Consider the following 19,747-nt stretch of genomic DNA (forward strand, 5'->3'; position numbering starts at 1 on the left):
CGGTGGGAGGTGCAGAGTATGCAGATATGTTCGAGGAATAGGAGCAGATGGGGAAAAGGAATGAGGTCATAGAGTATCCGCGTGGGGGATGGGAAGCGTATACAGAAGGCGAGGTGGAGTGCATGGTGCTCGACGATCTGGAGGGACTTATAGAATTGGGGGGGGGGGGGTCGGATATCCAGGCAGGACTGGCATAACAGAGGATGGGACAGATTAAGGATTTGTAGGGTGCAACCCCCATGTCCAGCCAGAGAGGAGGAGTTGGAGGCGATTCTGGGCTGTGGGTTGGATGGAGCGGAGATGAGGGATCCAGGTTAGGTGACGGTCAGTGGTGAGGTCAAGGAGCGTGTGGTACGACCTACGATGATTGCCTGTGTCTTGGAAGGATTGATTTTCAGGAGCCACTGGTTACACCATGCGGCAAATAGGTCTAGGTGACTCTGGAGAAGGCGTTGGGACCGTTGGAGGGTAGGAGCGAGGGCAAGGACTGCGGTGTCATCAGTATACTGCAGGAGGTGTACTTGATCGGGGGGTGGGGGGGTGGAGCATATCTGCCGTGTAGAGGAGAGGGAAGAGGACAGAGCCCTGGGGCACACCTGCAGAGGGGTAGAAGGTGTGGGAATCGGCATTATGGATGGTAACGTAGGAGGGGCGGCGGGGGAGGAAGGAGGCCATCAGACGGATGTAGTTGACAGGAAGGGCTAAACAATTCGTACTATCGAGTTGCTTTTATAACTGGAGTGAGAAATTTCCACAGCGAGAACATAATTATAAGTGGAGATTAATCCAGAGACAGAGAAGTAATTTTTGACGTACCTCAGAGAAATGTGATAGGATCACTACAAATCAAGTTCTATATAAATGACAGACAATTCCAAGTTGCAGATTCACTATTTTCGATAATGTCTGCAAGTAAGTGTTTCTTGAAAAATTATAGAAATATCCAGTTAAGTCTTCAAAGTGTGAGGGGACAGTAGAACAATTTATCATACCCCTAAGATACTACAGTTCTATTCCCGATGACCTACAGTGATAGAATGCTCTCTGTAATATCATGCGGATTAAACGACAACCAGGTCCCACAGCGGATAATGGGATATCTAATAAAATTACCACAAGATATAAGGAACACATCGGAGCGTTGAAGTACGGTACAAACCATTCAGTTTTTGAAGACCATCTAAAACACGAATACCACAGATCGAGCACTATAGAAAACGATACAAACATCATAACCATCAGTAAAAACAGATACCTCCCTCCTATCCAAGAAAATTTCCACGTACACAAAGCCTTAAAGCAAAATAAACAGATGTTCAATGACCGATAAATGCTAGAAACCAGACACCATACAAAATAATTGAAGAAATCACATGAAAAAGAAAAGGAACTTTTTTATCCTTCACCTTCTCCCACTTCTTGCTCCTCACCTTTTCCTTCAGTTTACTCTCCATCACACTTCTATGCATTTAGTCCACTCATCATTGCTTCTCCCTCCTCCACATATTCTCCGAAAAAATCTCCGTCACTCTTCTTTCATTAGTTTTATACAGCATATAAACATACACTAGCCGGACGGTGTGGCCGTGCGGTTCTGGGCGCTTCAGTCTGGAAACGCGAGACCGCTACGGTCGCAGGTTCAAATCCTGCCTCGGGCATGGATGTGTGTGATGTCCTTAGGTTAGTTAGGTTTAAGTAGTTCTAAGTTCTAGGGGACTGATGACCACAGATGTTAAGTCCCATAGAGCTCAGAGCCGTTTGAACCATACACCAACGTAATTAAGTAGAGTAACATACATATGATTAACTACAGAGAAAAAGAAAAAAGTATAGGTCAAAGACGAACTAGTGGTAATGTTGACAATACACACATAAACAGGTGTACGAAACAGTGTGCAGTGAAAAATGTAAAAAAATATATATAGTTCGGCAAAGTAGCGGAAATTAGACCAAAGTATGTGTCTAATGAAGTAGGCGAAAAACCAAACAAAAATTACCGTACGCAAAAACCAACAAATTTTTAACGAACTGTTTTTTGATCTAAAAGACAAATCAAATTGTAAATATCTTTGCTTACAGACCACTGTCAATTAGAGATGGGTCGTTCATGAACTAACGGCTCCGAAGGACCGGTTCATCGAGAAGAACGGAACGAGCGAGGAACGAATTCTAAGGAACGGTCTTTCGTAGCTCTCTTCGGTCGCGGCTTTCTACGGGAACGGGAAACGGTCGGCCTCGTTCCCGAAAGGCACGTCGGCCGGTCTCGGTCCAGCCTCGGTCCCGTTCCCCCCTGTCTCGGTCTTGGTCTCGCTCGGCCGGACTCGTCCTTCTTCGCGTGGCCACTGGTCGCAGTTCCACTGCTGACTGCTCATGGTTCAGTATCGAGTTGTTCGTTTCGTTCGCTTCGCACGCTCATTCTAGATCTGTTTCAAACCTTTCTTGAACTCTGAACTTCTGGTTCTTTTCGTATTCTATTCAGCGTCCACGACCGGTAATTTATATGTACACTCCTGGAAATGGAAAAAAGAACACATTGACACCGGTGTGTCAGACCCACCATACTTGCTCCGGACACTGCGAGAGGGCTGTACAAGCAATGATCACACGCACGGCACAGCGGACACACCAGGAACCGCGGTGTTGGCCGTCGAATGGCGCTAGCTGCGCAGCATTTGTGCACCGCCGCCGTCAGTGTCAGCCAGTTTGCCGTGGTATACGGAGCTCCATCGCAGTCTTTAACACTGGTAGCATGCCGCGACAGCGTGGACGTGAACCGTATGTGCAGTTGACGGACTTCGAGCGAGGGCGTATAGTGGGCATGCGGGAGGCCGGGTGGACGAACAGCCAAATTGCTCAACACGTGGGGCGTGAGGGCTCCACAGTACATCGATGTTGTCGCCAGTGGTCGGCGGAAGGTGCACGTGCCCGTCGACCTGGGAATGGACCGCAGCGACGCACGGATGCACGCCCAGACCGTAGGATCCTACGCAGTGCCGTAGGGGACCGCACCGCCACTTCCCAGCGAATTAGGGACACTGTTGCTCCTGGGGTATCGGCGAGGACCATTCGCAACCGTCTCCATGAAGCTGGGCTACGGTCCCGCACACCGTTAGGCCGTCTTCCGCTAACGCCCCAACATCGTGCAGCCCGCCTCCAGTGGTGTCGCGACAGGCGTGAATGGAGGGGCGAATGGAGACGTGTCGTCTTCAGCGATGAGAGTCGCTTCTGCCTTGGTGCCAATGATGGTCGTATGCGTGTTTGGCGCCGTGGAGGTGAGCGCCACAATCAGGACTGCATACGACCGAGGCACACAGGGCCAACACCCGGCATCATGGTGTGGGGAGCGATCTCCTACACTGGCCGTACACCTCTGGTGATCGTTGAGGGGACACTGAATAGTGCACGGTACATCCAAACCGTCATCGATCCCATCGTTCTACCATTCCTAGACCGGCAAGGGAACTTGCTGTTCCAACAGGACAATGCACGTCCGCATGTATCCCGTGCCACCCAACGTGCTCTAGAAGGTGTAAGTCAACTACCCTGGCCAACAAGATCTCCGGATCTATCCCCCATTGAACATGTTTGGGACTGGATGAAGCGTCGTCTCACGTGGTCTGCACGTCCAGCACGAACACTGGTCCAACTGAGGCGCCAGGTGGAAATGGCATGGCAAGCCGTTCCACAGGACTACATCCAGCATCTCTACGATCGTCTCCATGGGAGAATAGCAGCCTGCATTGCTGCGAAAGGTGGATATACACTGTACTAGTGCCGACATTGTGCATGCTCTGTTGCTTGTGTCTATGTGCCTGTGGTTATGTCAGTGTGATCATGTGATGTATCTGACCCCAGGAATGTGTCAATAAAGTTTCCCCTTCCTGGGACAATGAATTCACAGTGTTCTTATTTCAATTTCCAGGAGTGTAATTACCTAAATTACATAAACATTACGTGGTATGTAATAATACATCTTTTCAGGTAACAAAACGGCGTATCAGCTTACTTCACTGGTTCGATAAACAGCGGAAGAAATATTTGTAAAAAGACAAGATTTTTTGTTATTAGACATGCAAAGGACGTCGGCACGGCAAACAAGAGTGGACATTTTTCCGTCTGTTTTTGGTCCAAGGAGATTACAGCATGATCATTGTTATGGAAGGCAGACCAGCTTAACAACCGAATAAAGCACGCGCTTCATAATCGAGTGTATGGTGTGACATTTTGTAAAGAGAATATGATAACGCCTACGACATTATTTCAGTGGTACAGGGTGGCGCAAGAAAAATCGGCCCCGAGTACTAGACTGCTCATTGTCGCTTGCCAATCGTCATCTATTGTTTCGAAGTTGTTTGCATTTGCTTATTTGTTATTTCTTCACTGCCTAATTATTACATGTTTATCTATTCTGCTCGTAGCGGACAATAAATCGTGCGTCACTGGCGAGCAGTCTGTACTCGGGACCGGTTTTTTGTGGGCCACCTTTTATTATTTCACTGCGATCAGCCACATAACGCGACAGTTGGCTAAACGAGATGTTTTGCAGGATCACGAAAATTACAAGTGCGTGAGAATTCTGGTATGAATAAAAACTCTGTACTCCAGCGGGGAAGCAAGTGTCCCCTCTTGCGCCTTCCATCTTCAGTCACATATGCTATTAATTTTCAGTTTTTCATAAGAACCATACACCAAACACAATGAATGGTAAACGAGTATAAATGAACGGTTCCCAAAAAATAGCGATCACCAGTGAACTAGTTCCCAAGGATGAACGACTTTGCTCATCTCTACTGTTGATGCTTTACTTCAACAAAGCGAAACACGTCTGGTGAGAAAAACGCGCATTTTCTTGTAATTGTAACAACGGAACAAAAATAGGCTCAGGGGCTGTAAAGCAACTACAGACAACAAGGCCACACAAATGAAGAAATTAAATTATCAGGCGTGGTTAAATTAAGCATGGAAGTATGGGTACCATAACTCACATAGACGTATCAATAACGGGATCCATCAAAGGACAAAAGGACTCTAAGAGTTAGTATAACAAGCTGATTTATTGCTAAAAGACATCAAACGTGTTTTATCCACAGAATCAAGAATACAATCAATCATTAAACGAATAAGGGATTGAAAATTTTTATTAACACAAGCGGGTGAATTCGTGATAGAAACAATACAAAGCTGTGCCGCGAATAAGACGGGCGATTGCGTGAAAAGTTAATGAACTAGAGAAAGGTAGCTAACCGGAAAAACACGAACAACCACAAGTGCTCTCACCTAAGCTCATGGTGGGTGCTTCTCCCTGGCTGTGAAAATTAGATCAGCAAAACGAAACTCTGCGTGCGAGCTAAATGAATCGGCACTCGCCTCATCTTGCTGGTGGTTGCAAACACACCTGCATCTTTGGATGAGCAGACATTAATGATGATCGACGAAACCGTCAGATATTAGTTCGAAACTGAATGCCAATACCCCGCAACAGCTATGTTAAGCATAGATATAATAACTACCTATTGGTGACATATGAAAATTCCTACCACATTGGGACTCGAATCGGATTTCCCACTTTTCTCGAGTAGTCATTTTAACCACCCCAGCTATTCATGCGCGCCTCCCGGACTGACCCAAACTTCCACACGTCACACTGGCTACATCCCTATACCATAGTCCCCTACATTTACCACTTAATGTTCGCCACTTTACTCTGTATTCCCGAACCAATGAGAACGAAACTATGAGGAATCGAGATCCATGATTTTATAAACCTGTGCTCACCTTGAGATGTAATATTCACTTGCATGTCTAGATAACATATGAATGTAGGGGACGATGGTACAGGGATGTAGACTGTGTGAGGTATGGAAGTCTGGGTCAGTCCGGGAGGTGCGCACATATTACCAGAGTGGTTAAGATGACCTGGTCTGGCAGTGATGTTCATGTCACAAACAGTTAGTACCTCTATACCTAATATAACTGATGCCAAGGTATTCTCATTTAGCGAATTTATTTCGAATTAATTTCGGATGACTGTCAATCGTCATTGAAAGTTGTTCATCCAGACAAGGAAGTAAATATTACCTGCCAAGGTAGGCACGAGATTATCACATCTTGGGTCTCGATTCTTCATAGTCTTGTCCTCACTGGTGAAATACCGAGTAAAGCTGCAGACATTAAATGATTAATGTAGGGTACTATGGTATAGGGACGTAGGCAGTACGACTATGGGTCAGTCTGGGACGTGTGCAACAATGGCGAAAGTGGTTAAGCCAACGGCTCGGACTCGACTTCCACTCTGGCACAAATTTTCATGTGTCACTAATAGGTAGTAACGCAGTTGGTGCCAAGGTACTCGCATTCAAAAATTTATTCGATCTGATGCTAATATAGCTCGAGCTTACCACTCCAATGATATATGAGAGTAGAAGATGGCTGCAGAAGTGGCCGAGAATTCTAAGTTCAGCCCAATCATCTGAGCTGGAGACATCTCGCTCTGCAGCTCACTGCAGTGACCTATGGGCAAGTGTTCTCTCTTTTATAAAACTTGGTTGATTCAGACACCGTTGAAATCTCACTGGCCTTTTGCGACAGACGTTGCGATTTCCGGCCAACGATATTTTAATAAACATGGTAACAAATTCCCTACTGTTCAGGTTATTGCTGTGTTTAACAAGTGTAGTATATTTCTTCCCTGGTGCATGGAAGAAGGCAAAAAATCACCACTATGTAGCAGATTTCTAGTTACAACCATTGAGAAGGCACCCACGTTCACACGTTTGGGAGCTCTCCCCCACTACCAAAGTAATTACTATGAACCAATCTCAGATTTGCTTACTAATTTCTGAACACACATCCCAGCTAGCTTCCTCTGGGCCTAACAAGTGGTCCCATCCTCGTGGCCACCGAGTTTCCTCCTGTCGTTCAGATCTCTATCTTTGCTAAAAGAGTCTCTTTTCACCTCACCCACAGTGAAGCTTTATCACAGACTGGCCGACCTCGGTCGCTGCTCCTGCTGTTCTGGGTAGGCATAGGGCTCTCCTCTTCATTACCTGCCTGAGACTCTAGTTATCAGCAGAAACATCTTCATGACCTTTGTGATCCCATCAGGGGACTCTTCCCTTTCGCCAGGCAACTAAAAGCTCCAAGGTTGCCGTAATTACAAGACTCCCTCACCATGCCAAAAAGAAAAGACATAGAGCTAATTAGAAATGCAGTCGTTGTCATTTGATATTATTGCTTGCTGTTTCCATGCAGCCATTGTGATTGGATTTATTAGTCTGATATGCCTACCGAATTATTAAACAAGTTATGTGACAGCTTTTTGGAATGCCATGTAGCAAAGAAGACCAACTGCATACGAAAGCAGGTGTGGAGTTCTTCACTTCACAAAATATAAAAATGCAACAGCCTTCGATGACAAGATTAATACATCATTATTGCAATCAGACATATTCTACAAATATGAGGGACTCGTAAGGGTTATGGATTAGAGGTCAAATGATTGCGTAAGCATAGTAATGCGTAGAGTAAATGATAGGTGGCGATTGGTATGCTAGTGCATACTTTAGTTGTCTTCAGAAGGTATTCTTTATAACACTGTTGCGTTGTGTGTCAGAATACAGCTCAGTTGTACAATGTTAGGTCCAGGTCACTTCGCACTGAAAGCACTTAAGCAGCATATAGAATGAAGGGCATTTGGGATTCTCGCTGAATTGTTTGCCAAACGAGAGACTGGAAAAGACCTACTGAAAAATCTCAAGTGGCAGACACTCGATGTAAGACGCCAAATACGTCATGAATATTTTTCAGAACATTCTAAGAACCTACTTCCATGGCGTAATCAATTAGTATAATATTACTGTATATAAAGGTAATTCAGCTACCCTTCCGATCGGTTTTGTGTAACCCTCATATTCTCTCGCTCGATATGCACAAACTACTAATTCTAAGAAAAAAATTAAGACGACCTTTCGTAGGAAATGTAATGTATTTAAATTTTGTAGTCGGATACGTTTTGGCTGAAGGCCTCATTTCTCGAGTCATTCAAAAGAAACGCATCTGAAGGTCACTTTTTGCACACTTCAATAATTCGAAAACTATGGCCTCTAACGAAAATGTATCCCAGAATTTAACTACATTAAATTTCCTACAAAAAGGACCTGTTCATTTTTTCTGTAGGGCTTGTAGTTTGAGCATACCGGGTAAAAGAACATGAAAATCTTGCACACTGTATTTGAAGGTTTAGACGGTTGCATAAAACGCATGAGCAGGGGCAGCTGAATAACTTTGTATACCAGAGAAGATTTCATGAAGATAGAATTAGACTATTAACAGCATCCACATGAGAATATAAGCAGTCATTCTTCCTACACTCTATCTACACTCATGTTCATAAATTAAGGGTAATGCTGATACATGATGAAACAACGCTCTGGTGGGCGGTTTGTGGGTTTAAATCAGTTCGAGATATGACCATGCGGTGCATTTGACCTGCGGTCGTCGCACGGTGGCGCTGGTAGCAGTCCACATACGCAGAGGTGTGTTGGTGCATGTCAGAGTACGGTGCACCGAGTAAGTGTGCAGACGTTTTCAGACGTGCTAATGGTGACTGTGTTGAAAATGGCTGAAAGAACACATATTGATGACGTTACGAGGGGTAGAATACTGGGGCGACTTGACGCTGGTCAAACACAGCAGGTCGTAGCATGGGCCTTCTGTGTGCCACAAAGTGTGAAGATTATGGCAACGATTCCAGCAGACAGTAAACGTGTCCAGGCGCTACAGTATGTGACGTCCACAGTGTACAACACCACAAGATGACCGATATCCTACCGTCAGTGCCCGCAGACGGCCACGGAGTACTGCGGGTAGCCTTGCTCGAGACCTTACCGCAGCCACTGGAACAGTTGTCTCCAGACACACAGTCTACAGACAACTGAACAGACATGGTTTATTCACCCTGAGACCTTCAAGCTGCATTCCAATGACCTCTGGTCACAGTAGAGCCCATAAAGCCTGGTGTCAAGAACACAGTACATGGTCATTGGAACAGTGGTCCCAGGTTATGTTCACAGACGAGTCCAGGTATAGTCTGAACAGTGATTCTCGCCAGGTTTTCATCTGGCGTGAACCCGGAAGCAGATTCAAACCCCTTAATGTCCTTGAAAGGGACCTGTATGGAGGCCGTGGTTTGATGATGTGGTGTGGGATTATGATTGGTGCACGTACACCCCTGCATGACTTTGGCAGAGGAAATGTAACGGGTCAGGAGTATCGGGACGTCATTTTGCACCAGCATGTCCGCCTTTTCAGGTGTGCAGAGGATCCCACCTTCCTCCTGATGGATGATAAAGCACGGCCTCACCAACGTGCCATCGTGGAGGGTACCTTGAAACAGAAGATATCAGGCGAATGGAGTGGCCTACCTGTTCTCCAGACCTGTACCCCATCGAGCATGTCTGAGATGCTCTTGGTTCACATATCGCTGCACATCTTCAAACCCCTAGTACACTTCAGGAGCTCCGACAGCCATTGGTGCAAGAATGGGAGGCTATACCCCAGCAGCTGCTCGACCACCTGGTCCAGAGTATGCCAACTCGTTGTGCGGCCTGTGTACGTGTGCGTGGTGATCATATCCCATATTGATGTCGGGGTACATGCGCAGGAAACAGTGAAGTTTTGTAGCACATGTGTTTCGGGACGGTTTTCTCAACTTATCACCAAAATCTTGGACTTACAGATCTGTGTCGTGTGTGTTCCCTACTTGCCTCCGCTATTGGCGCCAGTTTTGTGTAGTGCAACGTTATGTGGCACCTCATTCTGCAATTATCCTTAATTTATGAGCATGATAAGTGTACGACACTTCGCATTTGTATGGTACAATCAAAGTACCTCCGGCACTCACCTTAAACCATGATTACTCTGGAGCGAACACAGACGAACGAAAATTGTCTCTGGCTGAAATTGTAGTCGAACGCGAACAGACTGCATTCGATCATGTTCGATCTACATATGATGGTGTTCATTCGTTTCCGCTGGCTGTCGCTCATTTAACGAACCACAAAAGGAAGTTCGTGTCCGCTCCACTTCGACGCTAGCAGCATAGAAAACTTTCATTTGTTATCTTGTCTACTTCGTTGTTGATATAAGTCGTGTGAGCGATTGAGTGTCCTGAAGAGAATCTGATGTTGGTGATATAAGAATGTATGTATCATAGGTGCTTGTTGAATCCAAGATATTCACAGTACAAACTAAAAGAAATATGATTGGTAGAAAATTGCAGCTGCGCTTAAAGGTCACACAAGGGACGTGAGAAATACGATAAATTCATTACATAGCGGGAACGGAGTGAATAAATACAAGTTGTTATTACTAGTATATAAAGGAAGAGAACAATAAATTTCCTTGAAAGTAAACAACTGCGAATAATTATCTACCTGATTGAAAAATCCTTCTATCATAGCATAAAAAAGACGAATTACGTTTCTGGGCTGAGTTAGGGAAGTAAAAGGAGGGAACTAGCTTACCAATTTACCTGGAAGCTTCTAAGACAATTAAATCAAAACATCTTGACATACACGCACTTTTTTACTTGCTACGTCACGTAATACAATGTACCGTGGCAAGTAAAGTAACATGATACATAATGTCATCCCCCAGGAACAAATCAACTCCAGAAATTTTATGTCCTTAAAAAAACTTTTTCAGTGATTACATGTATGGTCTTCAGCCATATGACATCATATATTATTTACTATGAGTTGCAAATCAAATTTCTGGCACAGATTGAGAGACTTTAGCCTATAAACTGCAAGCTGTGCCAATACCTTGCAGCTAAGAGAACTCACTGCACTGGAGAAGTAGGATTAACTCGTAAAAAAGCGCAAATAGTCGCGATTTTTCGACTCAAATGTTTTTGAAGTTGCCAGATAAGTATAAAAGTTAGTTCGCTGGTTTTACATCCCTAACTCTGCCGAGGATATATTCGCCTTTTTTGTGCTATGATAGGAGAATTTTTAATTCCGATTTCCAACTTTTAACTCTACCATAATTTTGACATTTGATCGCCATATCTTGGCAACCGATATAGATTTTTGTTGACTCGGGCGACGAAAAATCTGGTAGTGGTTTTTCTATTGTCTTTCTAACCATGTTGTTTATATTGTAACAATGGATATATCTTTCACAAAACAACAGGACGACTAGTAATTGCATGTATTTGTCTACCTTCTTACTAAATTTGAACCGATTCGCACAAGATTATTACATGGAAGTGGCGCACATAAAAAAGTCACAAAAAAGGTGTTTTTGCATGTAAAATCCGAATGAAGCTAGATTTTTGAGAGCAAGTTTTCAATTTTATCGCAAGAATGGATTTTTTGTGTATCGAATCACTTCAGACCGTTTCCGCGCATTTAATATATGTAAGAATGAATATTACGTGCTACATTTAGTTCGACTTTCAACAATCGTATCTCAACAAAGGGTAAATATTACTGGATGTAAAAATTTCTTTTTGAGATTATCGATTTATCTACCTTGGTGCAAAATTTAAAACGCTTCTTACAAGTTTAAACTACAGAAGTGGTGCGCTTCAAAAACCTGCCAGAAAAGTGTGGCTTTTGTACGTATTCACACTTAAAATCAGAACGGTACAAATACAGTTAGTGCCTTAGCTATTCATTAATCCCAGCCCAATTAACAGCTTTTGCAAATCAAATTAATAGATTAGCTCAATTTGCCTGGGCGTCAACTCCGGTTCGTCGTTCAGACCTCGCTTAATATACTGTAAGATCCTTATAGTAAGACGGATATTCGAATGGCTTTACAAATAATTACGTATCCGGGCTAAACCAAAAACTTTCTCGTAACTCAAATAGGAGCCGAGCATCTAGCCACTCCCCCCGCCACCAAAACGGATTCTGCGCGCGGCCTTCTCAAACATTTCTGTTACAGAGCTTCCATGTTGTATAGATAAGGCTTATTAAAGTTATAAATACACAAAAGACTTGATCACTCATATACGAAAGCAGTAATTAAATGACTGATTTTTCACTGTTATGTCAGAGATTTTTCGTATAAATAAAAATCGTTTACCTGGCATCGCTCGATCTGCCCTCAAACAAACTATATATCAGATTTTATTAATACCACATGTAACAGCGAACGTGTACTTCACAGTCTATTAAGAATATTTTATTGACATCATCTTCCCTAAACGTACTTCAACACAACCCGTTTCTTTGCATATGTCACTGCAGGTTTAAGAAACTACCTGGGATTTAGTAGCTATTGAAAAATGAAACAGTCATAACGTAAATGTCTCACGTTGCTAATAACTAATGGTAGCCTTTCTTCGCTTTATGTTAATTGTCGACACTAGGACTCTGCTTTTAAATTTTCTTCTCAGTTGTAATGAGAAGCCAGCGAAATGATTCAACCGACATAGCGACTGTTTGGAATGACAAGGTTCCAACTGAAGGAATGAAGAAAATGGAGTTGTTAGCGTAACAGTGTTATATTTGGCAAATGGAACTTAATTTTTTATTGTTGAGTTTTTTCTCGTAAATAATCATAAATAAAATTGAATATTTGTATAATAATTAGTTTTCATTAATCAAATCATATCATCCTAACAAACATTAGGATTTAACCTGGAAAATGTCTACCAAGTAAATTGTTCATTTCTGGAAGAAAAAAAATGAGGCAAAGGGAATTTTCTGTCGTAATCGACTATAGAAACAAGCGTAGAGGTAAGTGAGATGTGAAAATACGTGAGATGTTTGAATAGCATCATCAGATATCAGTTTCTTGTACTTTTGCACCAGCAATTTTACGTAGGGTCAGGCAGGGGAAATTTATGTTGCACTTTTATTACAATGGTTTGTAAATGTTCCACAGTTCACTGTGACAAGCAGTGACTAGAACCATATCAAAAAATCACTACAATAAGTGGAGAGACAACTGAATAATGACTTAATGAAACTTTAGTATCAATTTGCACGAAACAAATGAAGTATTCGTTCCGAAGAGTAGTCATGCAAAAGCCTTTGTAATGATTCTAAGTAAAGTTGCAGTTGAGTGTTAAGTGCACTACCTTCACGCATTTCACCTTTAGGTACAAACTGAGACAGTTAAATTCTTCCCTTCCTACAGCATCTTGCTAACATCGTCAAAAACATTGCGCTCATCATGCAAATAATCTTCTATGAATATTAAAATTTTGTATCGTTGCTCTATGTAGCGTTGTATTCTGCACGCCGATTATTAACGCCGAAAAATAATAATGCAGCGTTAGTATAGAGCACGTTATATGGTGTTCTTTTCCGAGCATTGTGTAAAATGGTTATGTACCTAAATGTCTATCCTCTGCTTACGCTCGATTATTATTTTTTCGTTCTATCCAGGAAGGAAGCTATGATTTTGATTACCGATGCAGATAGCGAGTGGCCCTGGAAATTAATTAAATAAAAGAAGGTATATGCCGGTGACTACAATTGATACCTAGTTACTAATACCTTGTTCTGGTTCCCTGCGATCACATTCCCGTCTGGCAACGCAGATTAAGGCCTTCAGTGCTTTCCCTATGTTGCTCAAGTGGATTACCAGGATTTCTCAATCCGGACTTGTCGATGGGATAACAAAGCGTAATCTTCGTTCTCCGGGTCACACATCAAATTTCTGATTCCACACTGACCTAGCAGGTGATTCAGAAGTTTAGATAAATCAGTTAAAATCAGCTTCGAAGAGATTTGTTTTCATTTCACGCAAATTTTATCAACCCGCCACACGTGAACCTCGCAGTAAATACGGGTCACCTATGATGATATCGAAATAATTTCGAGTGCGCAACGGTAGGCACATTTCTACTGATTTTCATGATCAACTGTGGAGGTTAATTGGAGACAATAAAATAAAACGAGGAAAGGATAATTAAATTCATTGTCAGTGCGATTTTACCAAGATTTCAGATTCTCCGACCATAAAAAACCTAAATAAACGAAAATCATTGCTATTGTGCATCTCCAACCAGGGAGTGTGAAATCTTCGCATCGCCAGGGTATTACAAAGATAATAATACTAATAACAATAATAATATGTATTCATAATCTGAACGTCTTGTACACTGATACCAAGCGAAATTTGAACGTCTTGTACACTGATACCAAGCGGATCATTTTTGCAGTGGTGTAGCATACACATAACGGACCCATATTCTCATAGTGACACAAATTTATGTGCCTCACTAAAACACAAAACTCATTCATCTAACTTCACACACTCAGCTTCACGACAATCACTGCACTTCGGCAGGCTCTTTTTGAAAGTCTGCTGGGAATCCGACTGCACTGAAGTAATAAAAACAGAGAGCAGCAGCAAAGATATTCTTCAAGTAAAGAACATAACACATCACACACACTACCGAACAAAGTTGCTGATGTTTGTCACAGTGAGTAGTTTATACACTCCTCATGCGATAGAAGCTATTAGATATTAGCATCTTTTTCAACTCTTCCTAGAATTAACATAGTCTTTTCATGTATTTTTTATTTCTTCAGTCAAATTTTTACGGTTGTTTTAGGTTAGTATGAAATACTTTTCTAATGTAAGGATTTATTACGAACTTCTCTAAAGAAAGCATTACTATTCTAGTTTCATAATAGTGAAGCTGATTTTATAATGTTGAAAATTCCTTATATTATTTCAAGTGATGCAAACGTAATCCTGGAAAAATCTTACTTTTATATTCTTTACCAATGTTCATGTGTGATTTCCTATTGAAACTCATTTCATTATTGGTGTTGCTCTTTTTTTTTAATTTCAAATCATTGTAAAACTTGCAAATTCCCAAGAATAGCACGTCATACAGCTAGTCCCTAATGATTCTTAAAAATTAATAATATTTACTGAATCTTTTGTACAGTAGTTCAAGATATTTTAGCGACCACTTAACCATACTCATAGAAATTTTGCTTGCAATGTTTGTTCAGTGTTACAGCCCCATTAGCATTATACTGCTTCTGGCTTTTATTCTCGTATCCGTAAGGTTTGTCCATATCGTTTGGTCCTCATGTACCACCATATAATTGTTTTAAGCTAACTTGCTCCTAATATCATAAAGCTTCAGACGCCAAAACGAGGATGGAATGTCTAGCACTTCAAAAGGATACTCGTTAACTGAATAAAAAGATACCTAATTCATGTGTTTTGTTTCGCCTGATACAAGAATGTGAAATGTAAGATGGTTCCAAGGTTCAACCCTTTCATTAAATCCCGAAAGGATAATGCCTGGAGTTATAGATGTATTCTTCAGTAAGTGGTTGTGACACGTCGCGGTTGGGATAAACGTTTTGTTACGTGGCTCAGCAGTATCGCCATAATTCGGAGAAACTGTGATTTCATCCCTGGTTGTGTGCACGTCGTTTGCTGGTGCACTGTCTGGCAATCGCGAAGGACCACGTTAATGGCTCCTAATAGTGACATGCGGCGATAAGCAGGTCCCGGGATTCCTGTTTGTGAGCCGTAGAAAGCGTGAATTCTTTCCGTGCACACGCCTTCCCTCAGTCGGAAGACCGAGCTCTCGTAATGTGCAGTTACTTTCCAGCCAGCGCGAGACAAGAGTTGCAAAACATCCAGCGAGCAATAGAAACGTAGTATCGCACACGTATAGACGACACATAAAAGAAACGCGGCAACTTCCTCCATCCTGATTCGGGAAACGGAAAAAGGAAGAGCCAAATAAGACGTTTATTAGAGCTACTCAACAAGATCCGCTGCCCACGACCTACCGTCATCAGAATCGTCTCTGCTGCATATGGTAATGTACTGCTGCTTCTGTTCAGCCGTGAAATTGAAATGATACTTGCAGACCGGTATAACGTGAAATGATTGCTACACGCGGAGGATCTGGTGAAGTTGGTACCTACTATTGAGAAATATTCATTTTTTTCTTAGTTCTTGATAGATACACAATTGTTCCAGACGTCTCTGTACAAAATTTGAATAGGCCTGCAAAATTTCGCGAAGAAAACAATATACTCGGGAAAATTTTTAATCTTCTAAAGCAAATTATTTGCAATTTGCGAAAAAATATGATAAAAATTCTGAGCAGCTCCCCAAGAGTTTCACAGAAAACCCTGAAAACATTTTTTGTTTGCATAATATTTTATGAGATAATTGCAGTAATGAGGAACTCAATTCCAATGCATAAAAAAAATTGTACGGTTACAACTGTTCTGGTCACAGTTATGGACATTCTAGCTAAAATGATCTGTTAAACCCAACTCGAACTCGGGAAACTCTGTCCTGACCGTCCGAACCAAAACAGGTTAGCCATCTGCGCAAGATTACAGTGTTTCGTAGTCTAATTTAAGTTAGCTATTTAAAGTAAACATGTGGCAGAGGTAGATTTTGCAGTGCTTTTTAACGATCTTAGTAACGTAAATTTAATTTGAATGTGAAGCGCTCTTGAATATGAAGTGCGGCGAAATTGCTGTGGTAAAAATTTGCGGTGCTCTTTTAATTTATTTGTTGGAAAGAGTGAAAACTTATTTTTGCGTTTGAACGACGATCGTGACTGCACAGTAGCACCAGAATATTTATCAGACGAGTGTCACGGAATTCAAGTTAGGAGAAAAGGTGGAGATTTGGATGACGTATCTTTTAACCTTATTCGTAAAGAAGTAGGAATAACCCGACAACAAAGTAAGATTTAGCTAACAAGGATTTAAGGGCTACACGCAACGATACTACTCACTCTCACTTAAACAGTACTGTTCTGCTCGTTCAGTCGGTGCTCTTGCGGAGCCGTCGATCCAATGCTGGATTTGCCAAACTCTTTTCGGTGCCACAATGGTGTTCCACGGGGAGTGAATAAGGGCTGCGAGAAAAACTGTCAATGACAGGGCGTTTTTTCGACATTCTTTCTTATTTAAAAAAATGTTATTATGATTTCTGTGTTAATAGTAATCACTCAATAAAATAAGTTTTTCTCACATTTTAATATTTATTAACCTTAAAAATAAACAAGGCGGTCCAACAGAGTACCAGGATTCTCAATGTGTTTCGTCATGGCCTTCCGTCATCAGAATCGTCTACGCTGTGTATGGTAATGTAGTGCTGCTTGTGTTCAGCCGTGAAATTGAAATGATACTTGCAGACCGGCATAATGTGAAATGATTGCTACAGCCGGAGGGTTGGGTGAAGTTGGCACCCACCGTTGAGAAATATTCATTTTTTTCAAATTTCTTGATAGTTCCAACAAATTTCTTGATACTTCCAGACGTCTCTGTATAAAATTTGAATAGTCGTGCAAAATTTCGCGAAGAGAACAGTATACTCGGGAAAATTTTTAATCTTGTAAAGCAAATAATTTGCAGTTTGCAAAAAGAATATGATCACAATTCTGAGCAGCTCCCCAAGAATTTCACAGAAAACCCTGTTAACATTTTTTGTTCGCATAATATTTTATGAGATAATTGCAGTAATGAGGAAGCCACTTTCAATACATAACAATTTGTACGATTACAACTGTTCTGGTCACAGCTATGGAAAGCATTCTTCGTAAAATGATCTGTTAAACTCAACTCTAACCCGAAAAACTTTACCCTGAGGTAGCAGGACGGTCCGAACCCCAACTGGTTAGCCATCTGCGCAAGATTACAGTGTTTCGTAGTCTAATTTAAGTTAGCTATTTAAAGTAAACATGTGGCAGAGGTAGATTTTGCAGTGCTTTTTGACGATCTTAGTAACATAAATTTAATTTGCATGCGAAGCATTCTTCAATTTGAAGTGTTACGGAATTGCTGTGGCAATAATTTGCAATGCTCTTTTAATTTATTTGTTGGAAAGAGTGAAAACTTATTTTTGCGTTTGGAAGACGATCGTGACCGCATAATAGCACCAGAATATTTATCAGACGAGTATCATGGAATTTGAGTTAGGAGAAAAAGGCGGAGATTTGGATATCTTTAAAGCTTATTCGTAAAGACGTAGGTACAACCAGACAACAAAGTAAGCTTTAACTAACAAAGATTTAAGGGGTACACGCAACAATACTACTAAAGTCTCGCTTCAACAGTATTATTATTGTCGTTCAGCCGGTACTGTTGCACAGCCGTCGGTCCAGTACAGGATTTGCCAAACTCTTTTTTTGGGCGCCACACTGGTGTTCCACGAGAAGTGAAAAGTGCTCCGCCAAAAACTGTCAATGACAGGGCGTTTTTTCAACATTTTTTCTTATTTAAAAAAAATGTTATTATGGTTTCTGTGTTAATAGTAATCACTGAATAAAACAAGTTTTTCTCATATTTTAATATTTATTAACCTTAAAAATAAACAAGGTGTTCCATCAGAGTACCAGCATTATCAATGTGTTTCGTCATAAGAGAAGTTTGGTAACCCCTGCTCTAGTGTAATTGGTATTTGTGAACCATATCACGCATAAAAATGTACCATTTATCAGAACTGAAACGTCTTCTCGGCTTGGAAGAATTTAAAGTGATCGATGAGAGAGGGACATGCTTTTCTCTCTATCTCACCTCTCATCCAAGAGATCATTTCTGGCTACTAATGACTGGTGCTGCAATAAACGAGTGTGTTTTGAACTGATGTAAATTAATTGATGTAATTGTGTGTCTGAGTTATTCTTTTGTCTTTTCAAAGCGAAGAAGATCCTACACCTATCTCTATTATCCAACCTGGCATTTAACTTATGCAGATACAAAAGGTGCTTGAGTTGTATGGTACATCTGAACTCTGTGAAAAAAAAGTTGCTAAAAGTTGGCAAATCCCGGATTATCTCCAACACTGAAGTAACTGGAGTTTGTGAAAGCACACTATAGAGACAGTTATCTTCAGATTCGGTATTTAATTGTAGCAAAGAATGTCAAATAAAATTGAAGTAGCTGTAATACACTGCAATAAGTAGATGAAAAAATGGCAACTGCCGACTGCTGAGGTTGTAAACAGTCGGATTCATGAGACAGTTGACACGAAATGTGCCGACTTCCTACATACACCGAAGGGAAGCGAAGTTCAGCTTCTGATAGCAAGGCTATGTGTTGGTGAAGTGAGTCCTGCATTATTCCAAGTTTCTCATAAACAAAACGTGACAAAAAATTGCATTAGGATTTTCGATAGAAGTCTTTAGTGCTATCCAGAACTGTCATCAGAACTCTAGTGCTATTTTGTATACTTTATGAAGTGAAAATGTAACCCTTATTATTGCAAATAATCTTATAAATTATTATCTGCATATAAGTATCATTAGAGCTTCATGTAGAGCTCGTGGGGAGCTACTCAGAATTGTCATCAGATTTTTTTCACAAATTGGCACATAATGTTTTTGCAATTTTAAAATTTCCTGAGTATTATCATTTTCTTCGCGGAACTGTGCAGAACTAATCAAATTTTGTACAGAGAACCATTACCCTTTCAATGCATCTCTTAACAGTAACGGCCAAGTGCAAATATTTACTTATGTTCGGGAATTCATATCAATATTCGACCATGGGCGTCCGCAGAAATTTATCTAAAACGTATGGTGGATTGCGGAGTATGTATGTAGATGTATATGTAGAAACATTCTAAAATTATCATTTTTTATATAACTAATTCGTTGATTTTGAAAAAGCGCAGTGACGCAAAAACTAAATTTATACAAAATTTACTGTAACTCAAACAATTAACAAATATCCATAGAAGTTAATTTTGTATATTACTTCGATACTAAAATGGTGAGGATATTTCA

The 19,747-nt window shown here is 41.3% G+C and overlaps 1 protein-coding gene across 3 annotated transcripts in view; it reads left to right on the top strand.

The window, feature by feature from the left end:
- The window catches only part of LOC126335974 (uncharacterized), a 201,595-nt gene that overhangs the window by 112,680 nt on the left and 69,168 nt on the right, over positions 1-19,747 (top strand). The window contains exon 1 of one of the 3 annotated variants that reach the window (XM_049999460.1): positions 14,370-14,446. The exons of 1 other annotated variant lie outside the window; for it this stretch is intronic. The gene's annotated coding sequence lies outside the window, so the exon portion shown is untranslated. Of the gene's footprint in view, positions 1-14,369; positions 14,447-15,575; positions 15,815-19,747 lie in introns of those variants that run through there. One more of the 3 variants, XM_049999468.1, reaches the window with a different exon arrangement.

This window comes from Schistocerca gregaria, chromosome 1 (genome assembly GCF_023897955.1).
Source record: "Schistocerca gregaria isolate iqSchGreg1 chromosome 1, iqSchGreg1.2, whole genome shotgun sequence".
Classification (NCBI taxonomy): domain Eukaryota; kingdom Metazoa; phylum Arthropoda; class Insecta; order Orthoptera; family Acrididae; genus Schistocerca; species Schistocerca gregaria.